General features: G+C 34.4%; 1 protein-coding gene across 3 annotated transcripts in view; it reads right to left on the reverse strand.

Annotated features, from left to right (window-relative positions):
* PIGU (phosphatidylinositol glycan anchor biosynthesis class U) overlaps nt 1–17554 on the reverse strand; it is a 125660-nt gene that overhangs the window by 62524 nt on the left and 45582 nt on the right. The gene's annotated exons all lie outside the window — the stretch shown is intronic.

The raw sequence follows: 17554 nt of genomic DNA on the forward strand, positions 1-17554 counted from the left end.
AACAAGTAAATTAAGAAAAGATAATGACAAACTCTGAGATATTTTATTGAAGAGTAATCTTCAATTCTAATTCCTCAACACACTAAGCCAAAATCAGGCAGGCAGCAGGTATAAGAAGTGCTGTGATGATACAGTCAGAATAATAAAATGACAAGAATTCTGTACTTGAAGTAAGAATCAAGATCAAATTCTGGCTCTGCCAGTTAGTGGCAAGCACTTGGGCACGTCAGAGATATTCTATAAGCATTACTTTTATTTTATTCATCTGTAAAATGGGGCTAAGTGATACTTGGCATTGACTACCTTAGAGAGCTAATATGAAGATGAATGAGTTTGAAATATCAAATAGGCAGGAGATAATACAGGAACTGGAAGCTCAGGAGATCAGCCAGGCTATATATCCAGATTTGTAAGCCATATGCATGGACATTATAACTGAAACGCATGGAAAAAAATTAGAAAAAAATGTTAAATATGGAAGGAAATGTAAGACATTATAAAACAAACAATGATAACATCAAATGACCTGGAAAGCAGGTCAAAGAGAGATCATTTAAGAATTATTGGAATCCCTAAAAACCATAACAAAAACAAAAAGTTGGAAATGGAATAGATTTCAATAAGTCATAAATAAAAATTGTCCAAATAAATTAAAAACTAAAGGACAAAGTAAAGACATAACAAATCACTAAAAGCCCAAAAAGAAGAATCAGAAATGTCATAATCAAAATCCAAAGAATACTGCAAACATCCAGAAAGCAAGCACCTCAAGCACCAAGGATACACAGATAAGATCACACATGACTGGGCAACTGCTCATCAAGTCAGTCAGTCAAACCACATTTTTAAAGCCCTTATTATGCATGGCATGCTAAACACTGGCTATATATTATTTTTAAAAAAGGCAAAAAACAATCCTTGCTCTTAAGTAATTCACAGCCTAATAAGAGGAAACAACATTCAAGCCACTATGTACGAATAAGTATTAGGTAGGGACTGAGAGAAGAATTTCAAAAGAAAAGGAATAACATTAAGGAAGACCAAGAAAGGCTTCTCTTGGGACATGGGACTTTTAGCTGATATCTGAGGAGAGCCAGGAGAGCTAGAAGGCACAGATGAGGAGGAAAACAATCTAGTAAAAATGCATGTAGCTTGAGGAAAGGATTCTGGGAAGATAGTGGAGTAGATCAGAAAACTTGTAACTCTCCAGATTTCTCTACAGAAAAAGTCAGAACATTGACTCAGTAAAAATAAAAGTAAAAGTAAAGCATTTGTTCTCCTAAAGCATCTAAGAAGACTCCAGGAAAGACCTAACCTTCAGGCGCAAAGCTTCAACTCTAGTGAAGGCCAAGCCTAAGGAATTAACAAACAACAAACCCTGGGAACAGCTGGAAGCTGGAAGAAGGCTTCAGTCATAGAAAGCTTCATTTCAGTGACAGTGTGGATATCTGAACACAGAGTAGGAAAAAAATGAAGGATTATCCATTGTGGAGGGAGCCAAACAAAGCTTTGCTAAATAGAAACATTTCTAGCTGAGATGCCACTAAGGGAAGAAGCAGCTAGCACAGATCTGGTGAGTGTAGTAGCAGGGGGACAAGAACACTGCTGCAGGTGGGAAGCTGAGCCTCTGCCCTGCTTTTAGTTCAGGGAGTAGAGAGGGCAACTGTAGTTTCCAACACTGGAAGGATAGGAAGTAAAATCACTTGCAGGATTTGAGGTTCTAGCCCAGACTTAGGCATGGAGAAGAAAGCCTAAGGTTGAGTCCTGGAAAGACCTCAGAAAATAATAGTAAGGACCCGAGGCTTGGGACATAATCTCCCATACCTCAGGACTAGAACTTGATCACACTAAGCTGCTAAAAATAAAGAAAAACAAAACAAAACAAAACAAAAACAAATAAATAAATGAAAACGAGTAAGCAAAGGAGAAAGAACCTAACTTCAGATGATTTACTATGGGGATAGAGAATTTCAAGGTTCATATTTAGAGGAAGATAATGAATGGAGGTAAATAAAAGCCACTCCTTTTTTAGTGAGAAAAATCAAATGGTCCCAAGCACAAAAAGATTTTTTAGAAGTACTCAAAAATGACTTTAAAAATCAAATATGAGAGATGAAGGAAAAATCAGAAAAAAATAAGAGCAGAAAACTATGAAAAATCAACCAACTTGAAACAGAAAATAAAAAACTTAAGAAAATAACTCCCTGAAAACTAGAATTGTGCAAAATCTATAATGACATTCTAAGACACAAAAAAAGAATAAAAACAAAATCAAAAGAATGAAAAAATAGAAAAGAATGTGAAAAATCCCATTAGAAAAACAACTGAGCTAGAGAAGAAATCAAGGAGAAATAATATAAGAATAGTTGAATGGCCTGAAAATTATGATTAAAAAAAGAGAATCTTGATGCAATACTAAAAAAAAAAAATTACTAAGGAAAATTGCCCTGAAGTCCTAGAACAAGGAGGCTAAGCAGAAATAGAAAAGATCCACCAATCATTACCTGAAAGAAATCTCAGGAGGAAAACTTACAAGAATATCATAGACAAGTTAAAAAGCAGCCAGGTTAAAGAGAAAATTTGGGAACAATAAGAAAAATGCAATGTAAATATTGTGGAACTACAATAAGGATTATACAAGACCTGCCAGTTACTATGTGGAAGGACTATAGACATTGGAATACTATATTTCATAAAGCAAAAGATCTGGGAATTATGACCAAGGGTAATTATACAGCAAAGTTTAATCCTGAACAAAACAAAACAAACAAAAAAGGACATTTAACAAACCAAAAGATATTTATAATGAAAACAGAACTTAAAGGAAAATTTGACATATAACGTCTAGGAGAAATCTAAAGTACAACACTAAGAACCAATTAATTATAACAGACTCAATAATATAAAATCATTTACCTCATATATAAAAATATTATTAGTTCTTTTATGATTATCATTTTTATTTTGGTAATTTGAAACAAAGGCTTGGGCTGAACTGAGTACGACTGGATGATTCTTTTAAAAAAAAAACTGTATAAGGAAGGATATAAAGGAATAATCACCTCCTTCAAATGAGGCAAAAAAAGAAAAAATAAATACAAAAGAATCTAGTGGAAGGGAGGGCAAATAGTGCTGAAATCTTATTCTCATTGGGAATGGGTTAAAGAGAGAACAACATATGTGTGCATATGTATGTGTTTATACACACAGAAAGAGAGAGAGAGAGAGAAAAAGAGAGGAAGAGCGAGACAGAAACGGAGGGAGAGAGGGAAGGAGAGAGAGAGAGAGAGAGAGAGAGAGAGAGAGAGAGAGAGAGAGAGAGAGAGAGAATGTGTGTAGAATAAGTCTTTGCAGAAAGAAATAAGAGGGCAAGGGGATAAGCTATAGGGAAAAGATAAAGAAGGGATTCTGGAAGAAATGGGTAAGTTAAGAAATAGGAAAGCAAGGTAATGTAAAAGTAAAGCAGAAGAGTAAGGAGAGATAGGAAATAAGAGATACACAAACAAAATAAAGACCAAGAGTAGAATTTATTAGGGGGAAAAAAGCAGAGGTAATAATCATTATCTCAGATCAAGCTAAAGCAAAAATATATTTAATTAAAAGATAAAAATTGGGAAACTACATTATATGTCAGCCATATGAATCAATCTTGTTTTAGAGTATTTAAAATAACTAGACAACATAAGATTGGAATATTGCTGGAGTATAGGAAATAATAAGTTGGTAGATTTAGAAAAATATGGAATGATTTGGATTTGTAAAGGAAGATTTTATCCACCTTCAGAGAAACAGGATAAACAAGTATAATACGATCTTATATGAATGCATATGTGTGTGTATTTGTGTATGAGTACAGATATTTATATATAGACATATGTGTATATATACATGTATGTATATGTATAGCTTTAACTGTAGCCTTCTTGGTGACAGGGAGACAGGAAGGGAGAAAAGAATAAAGTAAAAAAAAATTCTCAGCAGAAAATAAAAGAAAACTTATAAAGAAGCTATGAAAAGATAGATAACTCAGAGCACAATGTGTAATGTTTAATATATGCTTTCTTGAAATGGAAATGTATTGCTTTATATTTTGAATCTTCTCATGTTCTCTTGTGCACATGACAATTTTTTTTCTTTTCCTCTTTTGCACTTACATTTTAAATAAATAAAATTTCACTGGAAAAAAAAGAAAATGCATGTAATTGAGAGATAAAGTATTTACTATAAGGAACAATAACAAGAAGGCTAGTGTCACTAGATCACAGAGTATGTAGAAGGGAATAAGTTATAAGAAGGCTGAAAAGGTAGAAAGTCAGTTATGAAGGTCTTTAAAAATAAGAGAGAATTTTAGATTTGATCCTGAAGACATTGGGAAACAACTAGTTTATTGAATTTAAAAGGAGATATCGTCAGATTAGTATTTCAGGAAGATCAATCTGACTGCTGACTAGAGAATGAAGTGGAAGGGAAAGTCATGAGGCAGGAATTACAACCAGTAGGCTATTTCCATAGTTCAGGTTTGAGACTATGAGGGCCTGCCCCAAACTGATGATAGAGTTAAAGGAGAAGGGGACATATATGCGAACTGTTACAAAGATAGAATGCCTATGGAAGGTGAAAGAAAGTGAGGAGTTGAAGATAAAAACAAGACTATATGATGATCAATTCTGATGGACATGGCTCTCTTCAATAATTAAATGATTCAGACCAGTTCCACTAGCTCAGTGATGAAGAGAGCCATCTACACCCAGAGAGAGGACTGTGGACCTCAACACAGCATTCTCACTCTCTCTGTTGTTTACTTTCATTTTGTTTTCCTTCTGAGGTTATTTTTACCTTCTTTCTAAATCCAATTTTTCTTGTGCAGCAAGATAACTGTATAAATATGTATGTGTGTGTATATATATATATATATATATATATATACACACACACACACACACACACACACACATATATATATGATTTAACATATATTTTAACATATTTAACATGTATTGGACTACCTGCCATCTAGGGGAGAGAGTGGAAGGAAGGAGGGGAAAATTTGGAACCGGTTTTGCAAGGGTCAATGTTGAAAAATTACCCACACATATGTTTTGTGAATAAAAAGCTTTAATATAAAAAAAAGGAAAAAAATTTACTAATACTTAGATGGCAAACAAACAAAAAGAAAATTGTCAACTTATTCTTTAAATAAATGACAATAAATGTATCAAAGAACAAAAAAACAAAACAAAATTAAGTTGCCAACCTGAGTCACAGAATGGTAGTACCTCAAAAGCAATAGGGAAGTTAGAAAGAGGTGAGGGCTTGGGAGGGGGAGTTTAATTTTGAAATGCTGAGTTTAAGATGCCTGTGAGAGATCCAGTTTGAAATGTTTATTTAGCAGCTGGAGATGCAAGAATGGCAGTCAGGAAAGAGGTTTGACCTAGACAAGTAGATTGAATGTCATAGAGATAACCTAAGCTGATAAGACCAAATGAAATTGTATATTGGGCAGGAAGTTACAAATAGAAGATCCAGGACAGAGCTTCTATTATAAATGAAAGATGATTTTGGAATATAATATCCCACAAAGCAAAAGATACAGGTTTATAAGCAAAAATAACATCCTACGGGGGGGGGAAAAAAAGGACCTTTGTAATGGGCATAGACCTTTAATGGAATAAAATACTTTCCAGGCATTTTTTTTTTCTTTCCTGAGAAATTGGGGTTAAGTGACTTGCCTAGAGTCACACAGTCAGGAAGTGTTAAATTTGAACTCAGGTTCTCCTGACTTTATTTTTATTTTTATTTTTTTTAATAACTTTTTATTGATAGAACTCATGCCAGGGTAATTTTTTACAACATTATTCCTTGCATTCGCTTCTGTCTGATTTTTCCCCTCCCTCTCTCCACCCCCTCCCCCAGATGGCAAGCAATCCTTTACATGTTGAATAGGTTACAGTATATCCTAGATACAATGTATGTTTGCAGAACCGAACAGTTTTCTTGTTGCACAGGGAGAATTGGATTCAGAAGGTATAAATAACCCGGGAAGAAAAACAAAAATGCAAGCAGTTTATATTCATCTCCCCGTGTTCTTTCTTTGGGTGTAGCTGCTTCTGCCCATCTTTGATCAATTGAAACTGAATTAGCTCTCTTTATCGAAGAGATCCACTTCCATCAGAATACATCCTCAAACAGTATCATTGTTGAGGTATATAATGATCTCCTGGTTCTGCTCATTTCACTTAGCATCAGTTCATGTAAGTCTCCCCAGTCCTCTCTGTTTTCATCCTGCTGGTCATTCCTTACAGAATTTTAATATTCCATAACATTCATATACCACAATTTACTCAACCATTCTCCAATTGATGGGCATCCATTCATTTTCCAGCTTCTAGCCACTACAAACAGGGCTGCCACAAACATTTTGGCACATACAGGTCCCTTTCCCTTCTTTAGTATCTCTTTGGGGTATAAGCCCAGTAGTAGCACTGCTGGATCAAAGGGTATGCACAGTTTGATAACTTTTTGAGCATAGTTCCAAATTGTTCTCCAGAATGGCTGGATGTGTTCATAATTCCACCAACAATGTATCAGTGTCCCTGTTTTCCCACATCCCCTCCAACATTTCACATTATCTTTTCCTGTCACTCTAGCCAATCTGACAGGTGTGTAGTGGTATCTCAGAGTTGTCTTAATTTGCATTTCTCTGATTAATAATGATTTGGAGCATATTTTCATATGTCTATAAATAGTTTCAATTTCTTCGTCTGAGAATTGTCTGTTCATATCCTTTGACCATTTATCAATTGGAGAATGGTTTGATTTCTTATAAATTAGAGTCAATTCTCTATATATTTTGGAAATGAGAGGCCTTTATCAGGTTCTCCTGACTTTAGGATTGGTGCTCTATCCACTGCACCACCTAGCTGCTCCACTTTCCAGGCATCCTTAATCAAATGATTGGAGCTCTAAAATGCAAATTCAAGAATACAAAGATATTGAGAAAGGTAAATTTATTTAAATGATTAAAAAAGATTTAGTGATGATGTAGTTTTAATTTTTTAGTAATGAGAAAAGAAAAAAAATGTCTCCGCTTCAGAATTTTAGTGTCTTCAAAGGTATTCAGGGACAGAAAACATGAAAATTGGTTCTGTTCTGAGGGTTTTTAGAGGATAAAACAAGCAATATAGTAATGGAGAAAGGAGGAAGAAGAGGGTACAATTTTACATCATGGTGTACCAGAAAGCACTCAGGTTCAAATCTTGCCTTAGACACTCACTAACTGTGACCATGGATAATTCACTTAATCTATTAAGTTTCCTCATCTTTAAAATAAAATTATAATGCCTATGGTGCCCATCTCACAAGATTGTTATATAGTTCAAATGAGATAATAAAATATGCAAAAATACTTTGTAAGTCTTAAAGTGCTACATAAATGTTAGCTATTATCATTTCCATTGTTTTTTCTTTTCTTTCTTTTTTTTTTTTTTAATTTAATAATAACTTTATATTGACAGAATCCATGCCAGGGTAATTTTTTTACAACATTATCCCTTGCACTCGCTTCTGTTCCGATTTTTCCCCTCCCTCCCTCCACCTCCTCCCCTAGATGGCAAACAGTCCTATATATGTTAGATATGTTATAGTATATCCTAGATACAATATATGTTTGTAGAACCGAACAGTTCTCTTGTTGCACAGGGAGAACTGGATTCAGAAGGTAAAAATAACCCAGGAAGAAAAACAAAAATGCAAATAGTTCACATTCATTTCCCAGTGTTCTTTCTTTGGGTTCCATTGTTTTTTTCTATTACATGGGAAGAAAGATAAGTGATATGTCTAAATCTCCAGATATATAGTATGATTAGGAACAAAAGGTATATCCACATCCAGGGAGAGAGAACTATGGAGACTGAATGCAGATCATGGCATACTATTTTCACCTTTTTTTTGTTGTTTGCTTTTGGCCCCCTCATGATTTGCTTTTGCTCTGATTTTTCTTTCACAACATGACTAATATGGAAATATGTTTAAATTATACATGTATAACCTATATCAGATTGCTTGCTATCTTGGAGAGAAGGGAGATAAGGGAGGAAGAGAGAAAAAAGTTTAGAACTCAAAATCTTAAAAAAATTAATGTTGAAAATTATATTTGTATATAATTGGAAAAACAAAACATTATTGATATTAAAAAAAAATAAGGCACAGACTGACAGGAGGTTTGTCAAATAGATTTTAAAAGAAATAAAGACTTCTCTATCATCTGCTAGTATATTCCAAGGAGGGGATAAGTATATCACAGATTGATAAAACGCTAGGAAACACCATATTAACTAACTAGGACCTGAATGAAAATGGAAGAATCTTACAAAGACCACTGAATGAAACAAAGGAAGAGTTTTTGCTAATTCTCCAAATGAGATTTATTTTAAATTAATATTCCAACATGTAAAATCACAAAGAGCTGTCTTTTAGAAGATCTACTGCAATAATATTAACAACTGTAAGTCATAGTTCTTCTTTTCTATGTGTCTAGTAGTGATATTGCTATATTGCATTTAATTTCAAACTATATTCCAGAATGGACCTATTCACTGTTCAACTATTCATTAATGGATCTTCTTCCCATAGTTTCTTCAACAATTGTTGTTTTCCTTTTCTATCAATTTGCCTATCTGTTGAGTGTTAGGTAGAACCTCAGTTATTTTAATGTACATTTGTCTTATTAATGATTTGAAGCATTCCTTTTATATAGTTATTGATAATTTGCATTTCCACTTTTGAGGCCTGTTTATCTGTAAATATCTGTGGGGGAGTGACATATCAATTCTCTATATATATTTGGTTATCAAAATATGCTAACTTTTTTTTCTCCCAGTTTGCTCGTGACTCGTATTTTTGTAGCAAGCACTTTATGATTGTAAAGAGCTTTTCTAACACCTGTGTAAGACAGGTAATACAAGAACGATCATCTTCATATTAGAGAGGAAATTGAGCTCAGAAAAGCTAATCATCTCTGAGATCACACAGTTATTAAGTGCTCAAATTGACCTGAGCCCAGATTTCTTGATTCCAAGTCTATCATTTTTCTACAATACCATATTTTAAAAAATCTTATTTATGATCATCCAAAATTTTAAAGTACACAAAAATCAACAAAAGTTACCAACAGACTAAGGATTGGTTTAACAATTTGTAGTAGATGATATAAAGAAATATTAATGAGTTGGAAGAAACAATGACCTTGAAGAATTCAGAGCAACATGGGAAAATTTATAGTAACTGGCTGATGCAATGACAGGTTAACTATTGTTGTCCTTCATGCTCAAAGAAGATTAAAATGAAACCACAATGTCAGGGTCAATATACACACAGTGTGTCTAACTTATGACTGAGTAAACTAATATGAGCTTGGAAGATTCTACTGTAGGTCAGACACAAATAGCTCATGGAGCACAGAAAATTCTTTGATGTGGGTACATCATGTTAGACAATCCTGTGTCAGCATCCATGTCTCACAATGAATTCCAAATTTCATCAGAGACATCTTAAGAATGTCCTTGTATCACTTCTTCTACACTCCACACACGTACTTGCCTTGTGTAAATTCTCTATAAAATAGTCTTTGGGGCAAATATATGCCTGGTATTCAATGTGGCCAGTTCATCAGAGCTGTGCTCTCCGCAAAAATAGTACTGCTGGAGAAAGGAACTCAGTGTCCAATACCTTATCTTGCCAGTGATCTTCAGAATTTTCTGAAGACAATTTAAAAAAAATTAAAGCAATTCAATTTTCTGGCATGGCACTAGTAGACTGTCCTGATTTCATAGGCATACAACAGGAGGCCAGCATAAGGGCCCTGTAGAACTTTAGTTTGGTAAGCAGCCTAATATCTCTTTTCTCCCACACTTTCCTTGGAACCTCCCAAACACTGAACTAGCTCTGGCTATGACTGAGTCAACCTCATCATCTATATGTATATCCCTCTAAGAATATTGGCAAGGTAAGTGAACTTATCCACAGCATTCAAAATTTCTCCATTTCCTATAACAGATGGTTCCATATATGGATGGTATAATGCTGGTTGGTAGTGCTTTCTTGGTGTTAATTATTAAGCCAAAATTTGCACAAGCAGGAGAGAACTGATCCATACTTTTTGCATCATTGAGTGAACAATCATCTGTGAACAAAAAAAATCAGTGTTTGCTGTAAGGGTGCATCCATGAAGTTTTGCTGTATTTAGGTAAATGGGATATAGTATTGGTGATGAGATATACGAGTCTTCAGTAGTGACTACTACTGTTGCTGTTTCTGACTCCATTCCTCCCAAGATTCCCTGCCATGTTTGACAGTCTGTATTTATTCTGGCATAAAAGTTACTCAGAATTACAAGTTTGTCCTTCTTTTGGAACACTAGTGATGACAGTTTCCAGGTCTTCATAAAATTTTTCTCTTACACTATCAGGGTTCATCATAGTGGGAGCATAAGCACTATGATGGTAGCATGGCACTTTCCTGCAAGCAGCAATTGCATTGTCAGGAAGCTGTTGTTGACTCCTTTTGGGAGACATACAAGTTTATAAACTAAATTAGATATGATTGCAAAACCTATGCCAGCTTCATTCAGCTTTACAGCACTCCTTATCACTGTGGTCACTCCAGAAAAATGTGTATCCAACTCTGACTTTGGTAATCTGGACTCCAATTTCCAGTCTTGCTTCACTCAGAGCTGCTATTTGGATGCAATACCTACTGAGTTCTTTTGCAACTGTTTGTCTTTTAAATTTATGGATTTCTTATTGTCCATAAACATGTGTAGAGACCATATACCAAAAGTTAAATGGATTCATCTTCACTAAAGTATTTTTACATATTCTTGTATCTTGACCACAGATCTCCAACTGTCACAGTAAGCAGGCCAGGCTTAGGTGAAACAGACAATTTTTTAGAGGATCTTTTTTAGCCCCACTTTCACATAAGGTGAACAGTAAAAAAGCTACTCAGACACCTAGAGGGCTCCCAAATCCCACTTTATAAACTGATTCCCTCCTATCTTTTCAATCTACTTACAATTTACATTCCCCAAAATACTCTGAGATCCAGTGACACAGGCCTCCCTGATATTCCTAACACAAGATACTCTATCTCTTGACTTGACCTAGCTGTCTTATGATGTTTGAAATTCTCTAGTTTCCTTCAAGACCCAACTTAAATCCCATTTTCTGGATCCCTTTTAATGCCAGTGTCTTCCTTCAGCTATCATCTCCAAGTAATTTTGTATATATCTTATTTGTAAAAGTTGTTTGTATGTTGTTTCCTCTATTAAATTGTGAATTCCTTGAAAGCAGGAACTGGGATTTGAGGAAGGGGTTGTTTTATTTTATTTGCCTTTCTTTTTATGACCAGCATTTAGCAGAATGCCTGACACAGAAATTAACAAATTCATGTTGACTTTACTTAATTACAATGACTAATCTTGGTTCCAAAAAAGAGACGATGAAAGAATCATTTCTGTATTTCACAACTTTCCTCTATTTAGCAGAGAGGAGAGAAAGAATGACAAGGTAAGGACTCCAGAAAAGAATACAAAATATACAGTCACATGCAATTGCTTTTTAAATTTTTATAGCTATCATTTATATAGTATCTACTATGTACCAGGCACTGTGCTAAGAACTTTATAAAAATTATCTTACTTGATCTTCACAAGTACTCTGGGAAGTAGTTACTATTATTATCCACAATTTGAAGTTGAAAAAGCTAAGGAAAACAGAAATTACTAAGTATAGTTGGGAATCCAGGTCTTCTTGAGTCCAGACCCTTCACTCTATACACTTCATACCAGACAGTTCTTTGTGACATAGAATATTAGGAAATGACTGTTGCATAAAAATAAAGTGGCAGAGAGAAGAGAGGAGAGGTAAGTGTTTCAGGGAAAATCTAACCACAATAAAACCATATCCTATAAGGATATTACCAAATTAACAAGGAATTTTTAGCCTGAAGAGGAAAAGACATAGAGTGGTCACAAAAACCGTCTTCTTCAAACAATCACATGTCAAACGGAAGAGGCATTAGCCTTGTTTTACTTAGCTCCTATGGAAAGAACAAATGGGTTTGAATGGCCCTTCTTGCCTTGAAACTGTGAATAAAAAGCAAGATGCTTAATATGACCACTTTTAGTTAATACTGGACTAGAAATTCTAGCAACTCTAACAGGACATGGAAAAGATGTTAATTAAAATGGGAAATGCAACTACCACTTGCAGATGATGTGAGTTTTTCCAGGACATCTACCCATTTCAATTATAAAATTAGTGGATACAATAAATGAATTCAAAGAAGTTTCAGAATAAGTTGGAGAAGTGTAATAGTAGTAGTAGTAGTAGTAGTAGTAGTAACCGTAAATAAAAATGAATTAAGTACCTATTATGTACCAGGAACTCTGCTTAAATACAGGACACAAATACTAAAAATAAAAAAAATAAGATTAAAAAAAGATAGTTTCTGTCCTCAAAGAGCTTTCAATCTAATAGGAGAAGATAACATCCAAAAGGAAGCTGAAAAGTATGGGGGATGTGTGGAGGGGAGATGAAAATTAATGTGTCTAGAGACTGACAACCGGACTGTTTGTCTTTTAAATTTATGGATTTCTTATTGTCCATAAACATGTGTAGAGACCATATACCAAAAGTTAAATGGATTCATCTTCACTAAAGTATTTTTACATATTCTTGTATCTTGACCACAGATCTCCAACTGTCACAGTAAGCAGGCCAGGCTTAGGTGAAACAGACAATTTTTTAGAGGATCTTTTTTAGCCCCACTTTCACATAAGGTGAACAGTAAAAAAGCTACTCAGACACCTAGAGGGCTCCCAAATCCCACTTTATAAACTGATTCCCTCCTATCTTTTCAATCTACTTACAATTTACATTCCCCAAAATACTCTGAGATCCAGTGACACAGGCCTCCCTGATATTCCTAACACAAGATACTCTATCTCTTGACTTGACCTAGCTGTCTTATGATGTTTGAAATTCTCTAGTTTCCTTCAAGACCCAACTTAAATCCCATTTTCTGGATCCCTTTTAATGCCAGTGTCTTCCTTCAGCTATCATCTCCAAGTAATTTTGTATATATCTTATTTGTAAAAGTTGTTTGTATGTTGTTTCCTCTATTAAATTGTGAATTCCTTGAAAGCAGGAACTGGGATTTGAGGAAGGGGTTGTTTTATTTTATTTGCCTTTCTTTTTATGACCAGCATTTAGCAGAATGCCTGACACAGAAATTAACAAATTCATGTTGACTTTACTTAATTACAATGACTAATCTTGGTTCCAAAAAAGAGACGATGAAAGAATCATTTCTGTATTTCACAACTTTCCTCTATTTAGCAGAGAGGAGAGAAAGAATGACAAGGTAAGGACTCCAGAAAAGAATACAAAATATACAGTCACATGCAATTGCTTTTTAAATTTTTATAGCTATCATTTATATAGTATCTACTATGTACCAGGCACTGTGCTAAGAACTTTATAAAAATTATCTTACTTGATCTTCACAAGTACTCTGGGAAGTAGTTACTATTATTATCCACAATTTGAAGTTGAAAAAGCTAAGGAAAACAGAAATTACTAAGTATAGTTGGGAATCCAGGTCTTCTTGAGTCCAGACCCTTCACTCTATACACTTCATACCAGACAGTTCTTTGTGACATAGAATATTAGGAAATGACTGTTGCATAAAAATAAAGTGGCAGAGAGAAGAGAGGAGAGGTAAGTGTTTCAGGGAAAATCTAACCACAATAAAACCATATCCTATAAGGATATTACCAAATTAACAAGGAATTTTTAGCCTGAAGAGGAAAAGACATAGAGTGGTCACAAAAACCGTCTTCTTCAAACAATCACATGTCAAACGGAAGAGGCATTAGCCTTGTTTTACTTAGCTCCTATGGAAAGAACAAATGGGTTTGAATGGCCCTTCTTGCCTTGAAACTGTGAATAAAAAGCAAGATGCTTAATATGACCACTTTTAGTTAATACTGGACTAGAAATTCTAGCAACTCTAACAGGACATGGAAAAGATGTTAATTAAAATGGGAAATGCAACTACCACTTGCAGATGATGTGAGTTTTTCCAGGACATCTACCCATTTCAATTATAAAATTAGTGGATACAATAAATGAATTCAAAGAAGTTTCAGAATAAGTTGGAGAAGTGTAATAGTAGTAGTAGTAGTAGTAGTAGTAGTAACCGTAAATAAAAATGAATTAAGTACCTATTATGTACCAGGAACTCTGCTTAAATACAGGACACAAATACTAAAAATAAAAAAAATAAGATTAAAAAAAGATAGTTTCTGTCCTCAAAGAGCTTTCAATCTAATAGGAGAAGATAACATCCAAAAGGAAGCTGAAAAGTATGGGGGATGTGTGGAGGGGAGATGAAAATTAATGTGTCTAGAGACTGACAACCGGAATGGTAAAGGGCACTGAGTCCATGCCAGAAAAGTCAATTGAGGACTGAGGATGTTGAGCTTAAAGATGAAAAAACTGAAAAAAAAACATAAAAGAAGTCTTGAAGTAATCAGAAGGCTATCATGTGGACAAAGGATTAAAATTCTTCTGTTTGACCACTGATTTACAAACCAGGAGCAATAATAAATGGAAGAATAGAGAGAGGCAAATTTAGGCTTGATAAAAGGAAAAATGCCACAATAATTACAATTTTCCAACAGTGGAACTAGTCATCATAGGATGCAGTGGGTTGCTACTCAATGGAGTCTTAAAGCAGATGCTAGATGACATCTTATCAGACCTGTTGTAGTGAGCATTTTTTTGTTAAACTAGACAGGCACTGTAATACCTTCCAATTCTGCAATTTCATGAGCTTTCAAAATGGAGGCTAAATAACTACTTTCAGCAATGTTATGAAAAGACTTCTTAGTCATTAAATGGCCTCTGCTATCTTTTCCAACTCTGAGAGTCTATGACTTTTTTCTTTATTGATATTAGCCAAGCAAAAAAAGGCAAAATCTTTCCTATCCTGGGTCTCATTATTCATCATTAAAGAACCCTTCCATGGAGCCAACTGCTCCAGAAAAAGGTTGCAGTTTTTCATCCCTGCCAGAATCCCTTAAGTGGCTCACAAGTAAGTCAAATAGAATTGGAGACAAATGCCAATTTTCATTTATTTATTTATTTATTTATTTATTTTTTAGTGAGGCAATTGGGGTTAAGTGACTTGCCTAGGGTCACACAGCTAGTAAGTGTGAAGTGTCTGGGGCCAGATTTGAACACAGGTCCTCCTGATTTCAGGGCCAGGGCTCTCTATTCACTGTGCCATCTAGTTACCCCACTAATCTTTTTTTTAAGAACAGCTATGACCGCTAAAGTTACTACATTTGACTTTTCAGAAGCAAGGAAAATTTGTTAAGTTCTATGATCTACAACTGAGCTATACCCAGAGAAATATAGATATATGAGGAACACAAATATTCTACTTATATAGGCCAACAGTTCTTCAACAGATAATCAATACACTTCAAAATTTTCAGCTAAGGTATCTCTTGAAAATATCAGATATACCAACAGACATGGCTGGTGTGTTGGTTTTACTTTTTTACATAGCTTTTTCTTTGTCATAAGGGAAAGTTTTCTAAGCAATTATAGCATAGACTTGTATAAAAATGAAAAAAGCATTTTAAAAAAACTTTTAAAAACTAGGTGTGTATGTATGTGTGTATACATATATCTTGCATTCATTATCTTTCTTCTATTTCATTGGTCTTCTGGTTTGTCTACTTTAGCTTCTTCCTTTCCCAGTCACTCTATGTATACACTGCCAATTCATCTTTTTACACATAAGATCTAATCATAACAGTTCTCTACTCAAAACTCTTCAATGACAATAAGCAACTACCTAAAAATTCGCTTACTTGATCTACCTACCTACATTTCCTACTTTGTACCATACCCTCTACATTCTATCCAAACTAAATCACTCACTCACTGTCTGCATATCTTCTTGTGCTTCAATTTGTGTACTTTTTTAAAAATTTTATTTTATTTTATTTTTTAACTTTTTATTGACAGAACCCATGCCAGGGTAATTTTTTAAAACATTATCCCTTGCACTAACTTCTGTTCCAATTTTTCCCCTCTCTCCCTCTATCCCCTCCCCCAGATGGCAAGCAGTCCTTTATATGTTAAATAGGTTACAGTATATCCTAGATACAATATATGTGTGCAGAACCGAACAGTTCTCTTGTTGCACAGGAAGAATTGGATTCAGAAGTTATAAATAACCCGGGAAGAAAAACAAAAATGCAAGCAGTTTATATTCATTTCCCAGTGTTCTTTCTTTGAGTGTAGCTGCTTTTGTCCATCCTTGATCAATTAAAACTGAGTTAGCTCTCTTTATCGAAGAGATCCACTTCCATCAGAATACATCCTCAAACAGTATCGTTGTTGAGGTATATAATGATCTCCTGGTTCTACTCATTTCACTTAGCATCAGTTCATGTAAGTCTTGCCAGTCCTCTCTGTATTCATCCTGCTGGTCATTTCTTACAGAAAAATAATATTCCATAATGTTCATATACCACAATTTACTCAACCATTCTCCAATTGATGGGCATCCATTCATTTTCCAGCTTCTAGCCACTACAAACAGGGCTGCCACAAATATTTTGGCACATACAGGTCCCTTTCCCTTCTTTAGTATCTCTTTGGGGTAAAAGCCCAGTAGAAACACTGCTGGATCAAAGGGTATGCACAGTTTGATAACTTTTTGAGCATAGTTCCAAATTGCTCTCCAGAATGACTGGATGTGTTCACAATTCCACCAACAATGTATCAGTGTCCCTTTTTACTCACATCCCCTCCAACATTCCGCAAATTGTCTGTCCCCGTCATTCTAGCCAATCTAACAGGTGTGTAGTGGTATCTCAGTGTTGTCTTAATTTACATTTCTCTGATTAATAATGATTTGGAGCATATTTCAATTTGTGTACTTTTGCTAATTCTATATTTCTAAAATTTTTTTCTCCTCAACTTCATCTGAGGAAAACATAAGCATTTTAGCTAGAGAATTCAAATGTGATCTCTTCTTTTAAAAAAAAAAAAGTAATATATGAAACAAGCATTTTTATAGCATAATTTTAAAAAAGATGATTGTATGCAAAACTGCAAATCTGCTATGCAAAATATGCTATTCCTTTCAAATATGCAACAAAATAATCATGTAAATTTCTTTTTTTGCCCAGTCTCCAGTCCTAGAGATGTGTAGACCTAAATGTATATGTATGTGTGTGTGTGTGTGTGTGTGTGTGTATAAAATTATTCTATACATATTTGTATTTATTAGTTCTTTCTTTGGATGCAGATAAAATCTCTCTTCATCTATCCTTTAGAGTTAATTTGGATATTTATAATATTCAAAATAACTTATTCGCTCAAAGTCATTCTTAAAACTATATTGTTATTACTGTATACAATGTTCTCTTAGTTCTGCTCATTTCACTCTTCCATATTTTTCTAAAATCACT

This window comes from Antechinus flavipes, chromosome 2 (assembly GCF_016432865.1).
Source record: "Antechinus flavipes isolate AdamAnt ecotype Samford, QLD, Australia chromosome 2, AdamAnt_v2, whole genome shotgun sequence".
Classification (NCBI taxonomy): Eukaryota; Metazoa; Chordata; class Mammalia; order Dasyuromorphia; family Dasyuridae; genus Antechinus; species Antechinus flavipes.